The sequence below is a fragment of the Mytilus californianus genome, unplaced genomic scaffold (genome assembly GCF_021869535.1).
Source record: "Mytilus californianus isolate M0D057914Y unplaced genomic scaffold, xbMytCali1.0.p SCAF_1, whole genome shotgun sequence".
Lineage (NCBI taxonomy): Eukaryota > Metazoa > Mollusca > Bivalvia > Mytilida > Mytilidae > Mytilus > Mytilus californianus.
The window spans coordinates 100286516-100305496 of record NW_026262581.1 but is presented as its reverse complement, the minus strand read 5'-3'; the positions used below and the strand labels follow the sequence as shown (position 1 = coordinate 100305496).

At 32.0% G+C, this 18981-nt stretch overlaps 1 pseudogene; it reads left to right on the top strand.

The window, feature by feature from the left end:
• The first annotated feature begins 759 nt into the window (after positions 1 to 759).
• On the top strand, positions 760 to 18435 carry LOC127738485 (uncharacterized; annotated as a pseudogene).
• Positions 18436 to 18981: the final 546 nt, after the last annotated feature.

Here is an 18981-nt window from a genome sequence, read left to right as displayed (position 1 = left end):
TAGCACATATGTGACATAGACCTCACTTCTGACGAACATGATGATGGTTTCACTTGAAATAGTTGAACTTCGACAATATATTTATGTCTGTTTTTGCTGTAAGTTCGTCCAATTATATGTCTTTAATGCCTTTTCACTAAATAAAAATTATATATATTTTGTGGTGACTCGATACAGGCAGTTACTGGTTACGTGTCATCAGAGGAAATTTAAAGCAATGTTTATGTTTTTTATCATACAGTCCAGTCTAATATAGTTTTATCTTTAAAAATAGCACGGCAATATCTCCTTTTTCCAAATTTTGAGGTATTATTGATTATCTATTCAAAGAGTCGTCCCTATTAGTATGGTAATTTTTTTATATTGAACAGTGAGCATCCAGGTTTGTTTTTTTTAATTATAATTTGCACTTTCTATGCCCATGTTCATTATGTGACTTCCTAATTTTTGACAGTAGAACAATTTACTTCTGAGGTGCAACAACTTATTCTATATGCTCCTTGAACACGTCATTTGATTTGTCATATACCTTTTAAATAATGAATTGGAGTTATAAATTTATTTAATTCTTCAGAACACTTTATTTCAGATTTTAAAATCTCACTTAAGGATATTATTGTAGTAAAGGAGATTAATGGTACGTCAGACGACCTCATTGTTGAGATATACTATATAAAACACGAACTTCACAGATTGCTGAAAATGGAAAGTATTAGATTTAGAGCGGTCGCATCTGAGGCAACATATTTTCATATTCTGATGGATGACGTAATTCAAGGTATTGCATTTGCATAGGTGCTGGGTGGGTAATGATTTGTAAAAAGCGTTCAATCTGGTCTTATTTCAGACTCTCCTACATTGATAACTTATTTATAAAAATAACGAGATGTGGTATGATTGCCAATGTGACAACTATCCAACAAAACTCAAATGAAGTGGATGTAAGCAATTATAGGCAACCATACGGCCTTCAATAATGAGAAAACCCCATACCGTAAAGTCGGCTATAAAAGGCCCGACATGAAATATATGAAAACAATTCAATGGAGAAAACTAACGGCCAAATTTATAACAAAACAATTTACGAAAAACAAATATGACAGACACGAACAAACGACAACCACTGAACTACAGGCTCCTGACTTGGGACAGGCACATTAGATTGTTTATTTCAAAATTACTCATTGAAAAGTTTTTGGCTCTTGTCTATCAGAATATTTACACAAGTGACTGTATAGTTTAGTCAAGTCTTTGAATAAATACGTGTTTCCTGAGTTTAATGGCAAGCTGCGCTTTTTGCCAATAATGTATAAGTATTGTTATATTACTTTAGTGTAAACTCTTCTTTGTCCGATCCCCTATTTATAGAAATGTACTCTAAAAAAACTAATCTCTTGACCCAAGCGTCAACACTTTGAGCGACATTTTACATCAACGATAGTCTTTGTTTTTTTCATTATATTATAATAAATCTACAGTATTTTTTTCCCCGGAAAATACCCTCAGTTTGAAAAGGTTACCAGTGTTAAGTGTTCTTGTTGAACTCAACTTGTTCATTCATTAATCATGTTCATGTATTGTTATATGTAAGATATGTAAGCGAAGGAATATGAATGAGAAAATTTTGTATATCAATTGTGATAAAAACATTGGTACCTTTTTTGTTTAGTTTAATCGTACTTCATTTGTTTATCTTCTCCATTTAAAATGCATGTTTAACAAAACAGTATATAAGAGCATACATTTAATAATTTTTCTTCATTTATATAAATTGAACAGAAAATCAGTTTGTGAAAGAGTAGAAAAAAATCAAAAAATCAAAAACAAATAAACAAATCAAAGCGTTAAAAAATGTGGGTGTTCGTGTTTTACTTTTTACTCAATAAGCTATCATTCAGACCCTCTAATAAACTATTTTAAATGATATCCAATATATTATATACAAATTCGATGAGACACAAATCAAACAGATTTATGAAGTATTTTCTATTTTAAATGTATATTGACAATACAATATATAAGAGCATACATTTGATAAAAAGCAAGGATTTGTATAGTATAATCCTTGTATAAAATGATCAGAAATTTAATTTGTCGAAAGACAGCAAAGAGAAGAAAAATAAATTAGAAAAATTAGAAAAATCAAAGCTTAAGATAAGTGACGATGTGTTTGTATTAGTGTTTTACTACCGAAGTAATTAGGAATCTTTCCGACCCTTTAAAAAACTCGAAACATGTTGTAAGATATTTTCATTTTTCTCCTGAGTAAGAAGACAAACTAACCGAGGTTTACATAGTTCTTTATTTAATATACATTCATTTTAAGATACAAGCTAGAGTTTATTTCCGAAAATAATTACACTGAAATTTCTTTATCATTTATTCTTTACAAAAATAATTGACTGATTGATTGGTGATTGCTTTACGCCGCATCAGCACAAAAAGGCTATATCGCGGCGAGAGCTATTTCAAATATTATTACAAGATTTTATAAAAACAAGTATACTTAACGTTTATTTTGGTTTTATTTTCTTGTTGTGTTGCTATTTCATTCAATTTAAACACATGATTCCTTTTATTTCATATTTCTTCGTGTATTATTTTAGGTTTCTCTCGTCCAAGAAAGCTGCTTGTTTTCATCAATCCCATCAGTGGTAGGAAGAAGGGTTTAAAAATTTACCGACAACAGATGGCACCTATTTGTAAACTTTGTGGAATAGAATGCAGTGTGATAGGTATGTACATGTATAGTACAGCAACGTGATATTTCCCACAGAACATAACGAAAAGTTATCTTGCAATATCGAAGGGGAGGACTATAGTTGGTGTCGAGGGGGACTATAAACTTGTTATTGTCCGAATAGCAAATAAATAACCTGTTGATAGTTTCAAAAACTATTTAGTGGAAGCAAACATTTTCCCGTAATTTCTGTATACTTGTAATAAAATACTGGCTATTCGTACAATAGCAAGTTGATATTCCCCCTCTATTGATTGGTTGGTTGTTGGTTGCTTAACGTCCAATGGCAAATATTTCATGCATGTTCAGGACGATATTCCCCTCGACACCAACCATTACCGGTAAATAGTATTTTACGGGAAAATATTTCCTTCCAGTAAATAGTTCATACCCAGTAAATAGTTTTTGAATCTATTTACCGGAAGAAAAATAATTTCAAACAATTTCGTAAAAATAGTAAATTTATTCGTCTATAAATATATATAGAAAATACATATTGAGGTATGATGATCTATGATATTGCATTAGCCCAAATATAACTTTAAATTATGGACGTCATCAGTGACAAAAAAGTTTTTCAAGTTTTGCTATACAATAAAAGGGTTAATGCATGCATATTTGAATATATGAGTATTATCATTGGTAGAATATATTGCAATAGCAAGCTCGTGCAACATAAAGATCTACTTGGAACAATATTCATAAATATTCATGCAATAAACCTAGAGTACAAGTATCTTTGACTTTAATGGTGTTTTCATTCAGCATTTTTTTTTTCGTACATAATCTTAAAATATGTTACTGTTCATATAAACATGTTTTACATTATTATATATACATTGAACTTTGTAAATTAGTCAAAATAACAAAACTTCTTTTGACTCTTCCCCCACACATTGGTTTAAGAACAGTATAAAATAGAACTTTAATTAAAGCTGAACAATTCATCGTCTGGTTGTTTTCAAATAAATGTTCATGATTAATATTGGTCAGTAATAATGTCTGCTTCGTCATACAATAATCGTTGCTGTAAATAAATTTCTAGTTACTAACAGACGTGGTCAAGCCCTGGAAATCCTAGACAACTACGATCTGAATAGTATAGACGGGTAGGTATGCGACAATTACTTTTATATCCTTTATTAACTTTTTCGCCTACATTAAAAATATGTCCGTAGGATCTTGTGATTTAATGCTCCAGTAAAATTGTACATAAAACTGTAATAAAATAATTTGTTTTCTAAACGAGGAAGTTTTTCTTTTTGACAGGAGAATGACCATGAGATAAAAAAAAGATTAGTTACAAAACATATCAACCATCGCCAGAATTGTTTTATAAGTTTGATATATATGTTATTAAGTTTGTTTTTTAAAGACATATGTACTTAAAGTACGCGTGTCTTTAAACAAAACATTAAAATATTTGTATAAATCGCATCAGCAGTGCATTGGCAGTAAGCAGTTATAGTGTTTCAAAGAATATATTGGTTAAGATTTATATTTAACAATACAGTCATTTTTAATTATAAAGGCTTTTTAGATTTTAACTACACAAATAAAACGTTGAAAAATTTCTTCATTAAAAGTGTATACCATATATACATTGTAGTTTCATAGTTAAATTTAAGAAAACTGTGGAATTATATTGTGAAGTTTAAGAATTTCTGTACAACCATAAACTTTTTTAATGTATTGTATTTAAGTAATATTTTGCGTTGAACACTTTTCTAACATAATTTATACGAGATAGGAGATGAAACACAAATGGAATACTCTTCATTTAATAAAATAAAATTCATTTCAGTGAGTTAAATCAAAGATGTAACTAAGTTTTAAGATGCAAGAATATATATATAATAAATAACCCAGAAGCGATTTTTTTTAAAACTGATAAGAAAAATGATTTAACATTGACAAATTATGAAACTTATGTCAGCTATAGTCGAAGTAAGTTCAACATGCACTAATGTCTTATAAGTTATATAACATGTAATATTAAGGATAAAATATTAATCAAATTCTATTAACTTAAACAAAAAAGGAAAAGACATGCATGTGCAATACAAGGCTAGCGAATATTACGATTTCGTACTTCCCATTTAATTTTAAAAAACTAAAATAATATTCTTATTGCTGATTCGTCATATAAGATGAAATAAGATAGTGAATAAAGAAATAGATCTGTATTGGATATGAAAGTTAAAGAAGTTAATTCAGTAATAATAAGTACAAAATGATACCGATTGAACATATTCTAATTCATACAACATAGATGGAACAAAGATATAATTACTGCAATTTTAAAAAATAATTTGGTGTTTTACAATTTCAGTATTGTAACTGTTGGTGGTGATGGGATCTTTTCTGAATGTGTAAATGGACTTCTTCGACGCCACCAAGCGGAACATAATGTTGATATTCACGACGCCAACAATCCTCTGCACCCATGTGATGTCCCACTTGGAGTGATACCAGCTGGTTCGGGAAATGTTTTATTAGAGCTATTGCATGGCAATAAGGACGTGCAAACTGCAGTTTTAAGGATAATTTTAGGTTGGTTATTTCTCCTGACGGAAGATAATTTTAAAGCAAAATAGTTGTCTACAACATTTTAATAAAACAACATCGTTTACCCTGTACCGTGTCCTATTATCCATGTCTTTAATTTCAGTTATTAGTACCCACACTTTATTTTAACTGATCACTCAATTCTTTACTACATGCATAAAAGTAAACTATAAAGAAACAACATTAAGTCAATGTAAACAGATTTTTGTATCTAAGATTTGACTTATATTAACTAAAATAAATATATATATGATCCGCTTATGCAAGACGGATTGAAAAACATAAACATTTAGGGTTAATATTTCAAGAAAACAGCTGTTTTGAAAGTCATGTGAATTATAGTATTGATAAAGCTTCGCCGCGCTTAATCTCACGAGGAACTAAGATTAAGCTATCACGTAATCATCTGCAAATTACTCATTTCAGTTTCATTAGGCATATTCTCGAATATGCGGATACTGTGTGGGATTAAAAAAAAAACCCAAACATACCAACTTATTTGAAGGACAAACTAGAAAGCATCCAAATAGAAGCGGCTCGTATTGTCACAGGAGCCACCTAACTTTGTTCTAAAACTAAACTATATTTTGAGACTGGCTGGGTACCTCTTAGTGAAGAAGATCCAGATATAGTATTATCAAATTTCACGAAATATTTTATTATCAAGCTCCTGATTATCGTTGTAGTATCAACCAACTTTGCCAAGTTTATAACTATGATACTAGAAGGGCATTTAATGTTCAAAACATCAACCGTAGAACATCTTTTTATCAAAATTCGTTCCTACCATCTGTTATTCGTGAATGGAATAGCCTTCCACAAGATATAAGATATAATCAATCAAAAATCACAGTTAAAAAATACTTAAATCGTGATATTAAGAAAGTCCTTTCATATTATAGTACTTATTGTAGAAAAAGCTAAACACTTCACGCCAGACTCCGGTAAAACTGCAGGGCACCTTTTCCAGAGAAAAAAAAATAGTTCATTCCAACCTCTGTATATGTGAACAAGTTGAGACCAGCAAACACTGCCTGCTAGAATTTCATAATTTTAGACTCATTAGGGCACAAACCATTTCCACACTACCAAGGAAATGTTAATATACAAACATTATTATCAGGTAGCGAACTCCTCAGTGACGAGGAAAACGAAAATATTTTAAAGTTGTACAATGTTTTATTTTGGAAACAGGGCTATTTGGTTTATAAATCTTTTTATTCTTATGTCGATTTAGATTTTGAAACTTTGTAATTGAACTTTATTTTGTGGAACATATACATATCATATTCACAGCTAAGACCTCAATTAGAAATGAGTTGATCACATCTTTCGGTCAAACTGACTTCCAAGTAACGGGTAAACCACAGAGTAAACATGTAAATTGAAAATTATATTATAGCGGGTTCTTTACACTATATGTTCCCAATGTTGTAATCTTGTTAAGGAAGACGGGTTTATATCCCTGTATTTCTCTTGTATAATTGTAATTTATGCTATTTTGAAAAAAAAAAAAAAATTATTCAAACTAAACCGTCTACCGTCGAATTATACAGGTGTTTTGAATATTAAATGTTGATTTTGTTAGTATTCTAGACTAAATTTATTAATTGATGTTTAATAACCATCCAGAGGCAAACAGTTCATATGCATATTCTTGACTAAGATAATTAACAATAAATACGATTGGTAGGTTTTTCAACTGCTACATGAAGGTTGTCCAGTGTTCTAAGTTGTTCATCTACAGTGATCAGTAGCCAGTACAATAGACTGGTTGTCAGCTCGAACCCCGCTTCGGCAAGCTGCGTTCGACTCCAATCTTAATTGACTATAATTGCCAGTTTTCCTGTCGATCCTGATGGTTCCCTCCAGGTATTCCGGCTTCTTCCACCAATAAAAACTGAAAACTGACCACCATTATCTAGCTAGTTGTGATGAAACTGGCGTTAAATACCAGCAATCAATCAAAATAAATCTAAGATTCTCATGATATTTGACAAGTTATATAATAAACGAGAAACCGTTGTATTCTATTTCGTACTCCTTTTTTCAACATAATTTTTGGTTTGTTAAATATTTTTGATACCTTTGAAAATTTATTTTACTATCGCGATTCGATTTCCATATAATTACAGTATTTGTTTTTGATATTCAGGTGATGTGACGCATACAAACGTAGCAGCAGTACATCAGGGCGGGGGTACTGTCTGTCTACGCCTGTTTAATATTGGGATTTGGGCTGTGTGGACGTATGGTAAGGGACTGCGAAAAAACAAGATGGATGGGACCTAAACGTTACTCGAGTAAGTATATAAACATAGCATCACAGAAGATACGGAATACTAACAAGTGACCAAAAAAATGAAGATAATGTGAACTAGTGACATTTGTAAATATATTTGTGCAGTGATTTACAGATGATCACCTTTTCCATATAGTGATCATTTGACAACATTCCTATAAGACAAAACATAAGTAAACCAACATAAAATTAATGACCAAAATCAGTAAAGATATGGCATGGTATTGGTTGCAAAAATTTTATATTTTTCATTTAAATGCAATATTTCTTATTAAATTGGTATTTTTCTTCATTTAAATGCAATATTTTTTTATTTGAATGGTATATTTTTTTAATTTAAATGCAATATTTTTTATTCAGATGGTATAATTTTTCATTCAAATGGTATAATTTTTCATTCAAATGGTATAATTTTCGTTCAAATGCAATATTTTTTATTCAATTGGTATAAAATGTCATTTGAATGCAATATTTTTTATTCAATTGGTATAGTAGTTTTTTATTTATATGCAACAATTGCATTATGGGAAATTCTTTGACGTCATAAGGTCAAATTTGCAACAACGTTTGTGATTGGTCGGTAATTGTTTGGATATCTCCCCTTTCTTTCTAAACTTGAGTGACCAAGAATTAAAAAACGCGTCAGAATATCGCCCCTCTAACTAAATTTGGCGTTCGTGCGAGTTCGTGCACTGGCTGTTAATGCCAATAATGGCCAGGACGAGCAAAAAATGCGAGTGACAAGTAATAATAATTAATTTGACACACAACTTGTTCATGGATAGAAACAGATGCCTGCGTGCATGGCAAAAACACCTCCAATGAAAACCTTTTCTGAAAAAAAACTCTCCTACAGTCTACACATTGAAATAAAAAAAAAAAATACATAGCTAGCCCCCCTCCCCCTTCTAAGTCCAGATACATGTAATCATGACGTTCTTTCGTGCTATATCATTTTTTTACTTTTCTTGATCCTCAAGAGACGTTGCAGGAAGGCACACATGAAAACAGAATAAAAAGCATCCAGGACGTTACAATTATTTGGACTAAGCCCCCTCTTTTTTACTACATGTAGAAAAAAATCACCTAATTACGACAGCAGAACCAGAAACCTACAAGTAGAGACATAAGCTGTTATACTCCGGAACTAATTCTTTAATAAAGACAATTCAGGATAAATTGGAACCAGTTACTAACCCATGTTACAACAATAGTCCTATGACATAGGACTTCACTATATGAGGCGTGAACTTCATATTTAATACTATCTATAATATGTGCTCTCATGTCTTATGCTGCAAATCATTTTACATTTAGGATTCGTTGCTGAGCTTTTTTTTTACTGTTCTCGTCTCCGAATCCCTTAAATAGATTTTTTTTAAGCCCCACAGTAGTTCAATAATTACTATATGTCTTTGCATAAATAAGTATGCAGGGCATATTTCAAAACATATTTTATCTTCAGGACTTTTAAATGATTTACTTTTCAATACTGCATTGGGAAGGGGGGTATACAAGTTTATTTTGTGACACATTATATACTATAATTAGGTATCCAACAAGTTATATGATTGTACGTTTAGGTGGCACGGTAGTATTTCCTGGCCCATAAGGGATAATGATAGCCTTTTTAGAATTTTCACCACTTTCTAACACTGCTAAAAATTCTACATTCACAGTCAACTGAAGTACTTTCATTTAACTATTCAGAAATGAATTTGAATATGTATCATGACCGTTTACTTTTTTTGCTATCTTTAAGAACCTAAGGCCACTAGTGCTTTTAGGTCTTTTATCGTGCAGTGAATACAAAATTTTAAAAAATTCTCAAAAAATCATTTTCATCTGCATGTAAAATTATTTCATATTTTTCTACACCTGATTCATCCCTCAGTTTGGGAAAGTATGTTCAGTTGATACTGTATTTTTTGTCCAATCATAATGTTCAGATACATTGACTTAAGTAGGGTACACAAAAGAGCAACCTAAATTCTGGAATGTAAATACTACCGTGCTACCTTTAGCTATTATCTAGACCCGTACAAAATGTATATAATTAGACACATTTAATAGAGGCGGATTCAAAACCTCGGTGTCTAAAGGGGAGGGGGGGGGGGGGGGAGTAGGTTCAAATTTAGATATTTGTATAGAGATGTATATATGCGAGTATTGGCAGTAATGGTTATGGTGTGTATGTGTGAGGGTAGGGGTTTCAGATCAAAGATCGTTTCTATAATTCTATATCTTTTAGTTTTTACCATTTCACTCTATTCTTTATCCTTTGATCTCTATTATATTTGTCCTAAACATGCGTGACATATTTGCCACTGGACATAAGGCAACCAAAAGTCAATCAACGTATTCTGTATATTTCATCATTTCTTTTTTATGTTATCTATAGGTTTGGTCCCGCCCCTTATCTATTTTTTTGCACATTAGGGACGACATCAAAAGTTCAATGTAGGATAAAAATAACTTAATTTATATAGTTTTTTTATATATATATAAAATCGATGCTAATTAAACAAAACTTGCTGCAATTTTGACCCCCCCCCCCCCCCCCAAAAAAAACAAACTATTTGAATTAAAGTTTTTTTTATCCTTCATTGATTTTCTGATGTCGTCCCTTATCCTCTCTATGTAAACCCAATTCATGTCCTGATAAATGGTGACTCATGCATAGCATCATATGTGGATATTAAAACAAGAAACATATTCATATTATAATAATTAATGTATGCTAGGACTTATAGATAGATGTCATTAGTCCCAGGTCATGTAATAAAGCAGGTCTTATAAAAATACAATAGCATTTTAATTTTGATGATTATATATATGTTTATATATTTAATAATGCCATTTTTTTGTAGGGGTACGGGCAAGGCGTTTTTAAAACATATCAATGGGGCGCGTTTTTTTTTTGTTCTTTGGAAGTGAGCCAGAAGGAGTCCATTTCTGTTTTTTTTTTGCATTGGGAAGATCTTCTGGCTCTCTTCCACCTCTTCTTTTTTGATAGGTTGACGACAGAGGCACATAACAAACATGGCGTCGTTTAGTCTAAATGAAATTAATAAATTTATGAATGCAGATATATTAGAATGTGAGCTGTTTTATATACGTTTTTATGGTATGACAGCCTTAGTAGGACATCCCTGTAGGACGATAAGCTGGATAAATATAAGAACTACACGGACAATAACACTTAAGGGACGATTATTTGTTATTCTAGGGAAGGGATTTTGATTGATTGGTGTTTAACGTTACTTTCAACACTATCGGGCTATTCCGTGGTGGTCAGTTTAAATTTATAGATGAAGGATGGGGAAGGGAAGAGAGGGCATTATTATTCATTTCAATCTGTCGCTAATCATGCCTATTTTTCAGCTCTTACCAGGCAACCATATTCTTATATGAAATCCTTCTGTCCCCCACCCCAACAAATAAACAAATATCAAATGGTTTTCCTCTTATTTAACACAAGTTTAAATTGATTGATTGTTTTTTGCCAATTTTAACGCCCAGTGGAAATTATTTCATGCTTGTTCAGGAAAACACGAGTTTAGAAGTCACGTATATAATATAAAAATGAAGAGATGGAATATGATTGCTAATAAGGCAACTATCCACCGGAGTTCAAGTATGAAGTGGATGTAAGCAATTATAGATAAGATAAGATAAGATAAGAAAATTTTATTTTAAGTCGGGTTACATGAAATACTACAAACATAAGCTCTGTAGAGCTTTTTGCCGTCATGTAGACAAATGCTTTTTGTAGGCAATCGTAAGGCCTTCAACAATGACAAAAACCTGATACTGTAAAGTCGTCTATAAAAGGCCCGACATGAAAAGTGTGAACAATTCAAACGAAAAAACTAACAGCCTAATTATACATAACAAAACAATTTACAAAATATCAAATATGAGTCGAGACAGGAACCAACGACAACCACTAAACTACAGGCTCCATCCCTGGGACAGGCAAATAAAGAATATGGCAGGGTGGATATAAAAACGAAGATGTGGTATGATTGCAAATGAGACAACTTTCCACAAGAGATCAAATGACACAGAAATCAACAGCTATAAGTCGCCGTATGGCCTTCGACAATAAGCAAAGCCTACACCGCATAGTCAGCTATAAAAGGCCCCGAAATCAAAAATGTAAAACAATTCAATCGAGAAAACTAACGGCCGAATTAATGTACAAAAAAATTAACGAAACACAAATATGTATAACAAAGCAACAAACGGCAACCACTGAATTACAGGCTCCTGACTTGGGACAAGCACATACATACAGAATGTGGCGGGGTTAAACACGTTAGCGGGATACCAATCCCCCTTATCTGGGACAGCGGTGTTACAGTACAACAACATATTTGTGAGCAACCCACCCCGAAGCTGGGACAGTGGTGTAACAGTACAATAAAATAACAACCTGCACAAATCAGGAAATTAACTCAAAAGATCGGTACGAGACACACAAAAAAAATAACATTAAGACAATAGACACAAAGCACCGACATAAGAGTATATTTGCAATTACTGGAAGTTTGCTCAAACCTAATTACAACTGAATGGTACTGAAATATATCTTGTTCTCCCAGACTGAGTTATCAATCAGTACACAACGCGCGGCAAAGGATTTATTAAAAAAAGAAAACAGTCTGAGAAACGTCTGGTTTACGTTGTATATAGATATAAGAAGATGTGGTATGAGTGCCGATGAGCCAACTCTCCATCCAAGTCATAATTTGTAAATGTAAAGGCCATTAAAGGTCAACGTACGGTCTTCAACCGAACAGCAAACTATAAAGGCCCCCCCCCCCCCCCCCCAAAAAAAAATAGTAGTGTAAAACCATTCAAACGGGAAAACCAACGGTGTCTAATCTATTTAAAAAAAAACGATATACTTGCATATAAATCCATATACAATGAAACGGTTTTTGAAAAGTGGACCGAACGTTTTGACCATCGAAATTTTGCAATAGAAGTACTAGTTATGACCACAAGATTTTAACAGCCAGTGCAAGACTCGCATGAACGTTAGATTTAGCCAGAGGGGCGATATTCTGACGCGTTTTTTGATTCTTGGTCACCCATATTTAGAAAGAAGGGGGAGAAATCCAAACAATTTCAGACCAATCACAAATGTTGTTACAAATTTGACCTTATGACGTCAAAGAATTTCCCATAATGCAATTATTGCATATAAATAAAAAAAACTACTATACCAATTGAATAAAAAATATTGCATTCAAATGACATTTTATACCAATTGAATAAAAACTATTGCATTTGAATGAAAATTATACCATTTGAATGAAAAATTATACCATTTGAATGAAAAATTATACCATTTGAATAAAAAATATTGCATTTAAATGAAAAAATATACCATTCAAATAAAAAAATATTGCATTTAAATGAGGAAATATACCAATTAAATAAGAAATATTGCATTTAAATGAAAAATATCAAATTTTTGCAACCAATACCATGCCATATAAAGACCCGTCTTAATTGCATTTAACTGATAAATTCAACAACACTTACCGTTATCTTGATGATATTTTTTCGTTAAATAATCAAAATTTTTCTAAATATACTGCCGAAATTTGCCTAAAGGAACTTACTTTAAATAAATCAAATATAAACGGTAATAACTGTCCTTTCCTAGATTTAGATTTCAGTTTTACAAGGGAAACTCTACACTAAAATTAACGACAAAAGGGGCTATTTTTTGTTCCCTATTGTTAATTTTCCTTTTTTGGACGGTGATGTTCCTTTGGCAACATCTTACGGTGTTTATATATCACAACTAGTTCGCTATGCCTGTGTCTGTTGTGACGTTTTGGATTTCAATGAACGTAATCTTTGTAATTACCGGTAAATTATTCAGTCAGGGATTTCGTTACCACAAATTAGTTAAAAACTTTACTAAATTCTTCCATAAATATAAAGATTTGGTTTTGAAGTTTGGTTGTACCTGTAGAAAACTTATTTCAAACGGGATAGCACATCCTAATTTTTACGGAGATGTTGTTTACCGAGCCCGGAAATTTAGATACGATTCGGGTAAACTTATCGATCCTTTAAATAAACCTATCCTAAAAGGTTATAAATTCAACACTTTAATTAGATCTTTGAATATTGTTTTTTGTTGGTATTAATATTGATTTTGTTATCAGTAAATTAAAATCAAACTAAATATTAATTTTATATACATATGCACATTCATGGTCTACAATCTGTCGATACTTGTATCAAGGCATTGCACAAGGTCATGTTTTCTCGGGCTATTAATGATGTCTTTACACTAAATCCATTGGATGTTAGATGTGTACTGATTGATATTTTAGTCTTAGATGCATGATTTTTTTTATTAGTTGTTATTGGCTTTGAACTAGCTGTCAGTAACTACGAGTACTCTCAGATCTATACTTAGTGTCTTTTTGTTGTGGGAATGTATAAGTACCCTGCCACGTCAACTCTGTTTTTTGTTAGATGTATTTCTATTTGTATCCATCTGATGAGTTAAGCCTTTTTCAACTGATTTTTATAGTTTGTTCATACGTTGTAATGTAACACCACTGTCCCAGGTTAGGGACATGTTTAACCCCGCCACATCATGTATGTGCCTGCCCCAAGTCGTGAGCCTGTAATTCAGAGGTTGTCGTTTATTTCTGTGTATCATATTTGTTTTTCGTTCATTATTTTATACATAAATTAGGCTGTCAGTTTTATCGTTTGAATTGTTTTACATTTGTCATTTCGGGTCTTTTTTTAGCTGACTATGCGGTATGGGTTTTGCTAATTGTTGAATGCCGTATGGTGACCTATAGTTGTTAATTTCTGTGGCATTTGGTCTCTTGTGGAGAGTTGTCTCATTGGCAATCATACCACATCTTATTTTTATAACGTCAACTCTTCATACAGTCTTCATTTACGACTAAGCGTCCAAACCATACACCAATATCTAAAAAGTTTTGCCAAGTAATAAATAAAAGTCGAAACTTAAAATTCGAACGGCTTAGAGAATGCATAAAGAAAAGTGGTGATAATAAAATGTATAATAACCCTCTCAATTTGTAAAATTTAGAATAGAAACGGGGAATGCGTCAAAGAGACAACCACCCCGACCAAAGAGCAGAAAATAGCCCAAGGCCACCAATGGGTCTTTAACACAGCGAGAAAATCCCGCACCCTGAGGCGGGCTTTAGCTGGCCCCTAAACAATAATGTATGCTAGTTCAGCTAATGGACGTCACAGTAAACTCCGAAACATATAAATGAACCAAAATTTAAAAAAAAACATACAAGACTAACATATTTTCAAAATTAGTACTAGCTGTTTGAAAATAAGCCAATCCATTGACAAATGTTCAGGAAAGAGGTTAACTTTTCAGAAGAATTTGGAGAGGCTAGAATAATCAGTACAAGCATTCTTTTATAATTAAATGCAATTTATATGGAGAATATTTTCGTTTTCGTACACGATTTTTTATTGAAATAAAGACATTTTGTATTACATTTGAAAATAAAGTTCTAACATGATTTATTTTTTGCAGTTGCTCCACTGAAAGCCTTGCTTACCCGAAAAATGTACGATGTAGAAGTCAGTCTGTTGAAAAAAGACAATGAATCCTTTATAAAAAAATCGAAAAACAGGATTGTAACGAGGACAAAATCTTATGATGTTCGAATGGGAAAATCTGCTGTTAGAAAACAGAAGCAACATTTAGTTATAAACCGAAGTAAATCTTTAGACATTAATGAAAATTCAAAATTTCATGCCATTGAAAGAGGAAGAGTCTCCTTAAAAAGGAGTGTTTTTTCTAACTTGTCCGCTACCTCACAGACTAGACGAAATGGTGTAATTAAAGCGTCCAATAGAATTGCCTCGAATCATGAAATGAGAGTGTCGTACAAAAACAAAAATACTGTATCAGACATAAATATTAAGCCAATAAACTCTGTTCAAAGATCATTACACGTGAGTGGAAGTATAAAAATGACTAACTCTAGCCAGAACAACTTGTTACGAACGAATGGTAGTGCAGGTAAAGTTTATCCAAATTCCCAAAACCGCGGAAGAAATACAGACATCTTAAATAGACTATATACTGACCAGGAATCTTGTGATGATATCACAAACTGTTTACCTGATGATGATAATAAAGGTATGCAGATTTTTCTAGGTTGAATAAACTTGAACTCTGACACAATTACGCGACTACCTTTGTAATAAACATTAAATTTGTAAAATTAAGGGGAAACATACTAAGTATACTAAAATACAAGGTACATTGAAAAAAATAATTCTTACTTCATGGTTTACTCTTGGATAAAGATCTCTTTAAACGACCCTCATTAGCATTTGAATGTCATTTTCCGGAATTTGTACAGCCACTTGAAATGAGAGTGGAAGGTTCCGCCAGTTCTACGATTAAGATTAAATTTCATATCATATTCATAACATCCTAGCATTGGAATTGTATGATCAAGTAATAATGACACCGTTTTCAATTACAGTTCTGATATCACTCTTCGATCTCACATAACACTTGGCTAACGCCTCGGCCTGATATGGGAGTATGAGAGTTCATCAATGTCATTGGTAGAATATCAAAGCAGAATTTCCTTAAGTTGTAAATTATATTATACGATAGAAATCATTGATAGTACTAATCTAGACTAATTTTGTTTCAGAAAACTATGTGCTTCGGGACCGCGTATACAGTATCGATACATGGATTCCAACGTTAACGGATATCAGCGACCAATGTCATCCAGTGTTTGGTGACTCTAAAATAACAGCGCATTGTGTCAAAGAATGTTCGTTCGGTGATCATTTAAAACATTTATTGAAAGTGAACGAAAGAGTCGCATATTGTGTAAGTATACACTTTTGTAGTTGACTGGATGACTTTCAAAGTGGTAATACAAGTGGGAGGTTAAGCTAGCTTTAAAACCAGTTTTATCCATAATTTTCTTCGGAAAATGCATGTACCAAGTCAGAAATGTGGCAGTTGTATTTCGCTTGTTCCGTTGATTGATAGTGTTTGATTTTGATAGAAAAACAAAGGATATGGGGTATCTATCCATCAATGACATAATATCAGTACATGCACAGCAAAAATCACACAACTAGCAAAAGAACAGCTATTATTGCTGTCAATTTTGTGGACTTCCCCTTTATTAATTGGCCTTGGAGTTCGGTATTTTTATAATACTTTTTATGCTATTATATCATGTCTATGCTTCCGACAAGATGAAGTCAGGAAGTAATTTATATGCAATTTTGAAGCAGATTTTCATTCAGATTTCACTATCACAGCAGAGCAGGTTCTATTAATTATTTAAAGGCATTTTCCTCTGCGACAAAGGACGAATGCCGCCAAACAGTAGAAAATATAACTAAAATGATAAAGATTATCCATTCAAAACCGTTTTCAGCTTTTCTATTTGTACGTCCGCATATGCGTAATTTTTCATATCCAGTATGCGCCTTTTCATGACTTTTCGTAAAAATTAAAAAGAATAAGCATACGATTTCCCGAAAATTTGTATATTTGTCAATAACTTATACTATGCACTAAATGTCTATAAGTTATAACAAGTGATAAGCAAATTTTGCAGGGACTTCAAAAGATTTGCCATTAACATCAAATTCCTTTAGTCTATATTATTCAGGTTGTCATACGGTCTATGTATGAAGTATTCCTGTGTATGTCATATGATCCATGTATGAAGTACTCCAGTATATAAAGGATATCATAATTATGCTCTATCATTTTTACGAACAATCTATTATGTTAAACAGGTGTTCTAAAGCAGTTATGCGGTATGGAGGATTCTAGTTAAACTAAATTGCATGAAACTTCTATATTGCATATTTTCGGTTAGTCAAGATTAGTATCTTGCGCTTTAATTGTATAACATATTTTTCAGTTTAAATTCGATTTTGTCCATGCGCTTAGAGGAAGAGGATATAAAGTACGAATATTTGACACTGGTGATTCAAGACATCGTAGTAAATACTACATTAACTATGATGGCGATTCCCTTTTATTGAAGTCCTCTGAATTTGACGTCAGGTAATACTACTATACACCTTCTAACTAATGATCCATTCTTTCACATATGTTTTACACTTTGACTCCTTCAAACTATTATTGGTTTTATTTGTTGAAATATCATCTTTTCTTAAAAAAGAGAGGTGAAAGATACCAAAGGGATAATCAAACTCATAAGTCGATAACGAACTGACAATACAATGGCAAAAATAGAAAAACGATCAAAAGACAAACACCAGTATACAAAACACAACATAGAAAACGAAAGACTTAGCAACACGAAAAAGGGTCCAAAAACAAAAAACATAGAACATCTCTCATAATTTTGACCAACCTAGCCTTAGCAGGACATTATGTGCATTTATATGGTCGCGTATTATATTCTGTTTGAGACAATAGTAGCGTAGCAGTCTCATGCTGTATATTATCATCATAACACATGTAAATGTTTCTTTTTTCAGGTTGCATAGAAATATTATCAAACTTTTTGGCACGAAAGAAGAGGTTGACATTTCAAGTAATGTCAAAACCTAATAACATGGCAAAACTGTGAATGTGAAACCAATGTTAGCTCAAAGTTACCATAGAGAAGTTCAAAACTTAAAGTTAAAAATTAATCAACACTTATAAAGTGTATGGTGCGCTTCTACATAATTGACAAGAGATTTCTCATAAACGAGTTTCTGTAACAGACAATATATGAATAAAATGTTATTTATGAAAAATAAAATTTGTGTAAATATCTTTGATCCTTTTTGTTTGTTTGTTAAAGCCAAATATTTTTTTCAATTTACTTGAATACTGGATTTGTTTTCTGCATATAGATAAACCAATCAAAGTCAAACCTTTCTAACACCCGTATTTTACTCCCTGCTGTACTAAAGTGGTTGTTTCGAGCTTTCCGTTATCTTTTAACATAGTATATTATAGGTGATGTATGTTTTTTCCACATTAAAACCTTTACAATGAAAACAGCATATCTTGATTAGTTTCTCAAATGATATCATTAATTATAATACTACGGATAACCCGAACTTTGAAGAAGTATCACACAACTTCTGCTTTATATCCTTCAAAGACTTCAACTATGACAAGCCTTTCATTTCAATCAGCAAGTTAATACGGTACTCTAACACAATGTGTTACCTTCAAGGAGAAACGATTTGCATCTACAAAACAACAGTTAGCAATGTCTTCTTTGTTATTTGAATAACAAAACTATCCAATTTGAATCAAAATGGTGTGTATACAAATTTGACATAACGAGTTGAAATCACTTTTGAAACATGAACA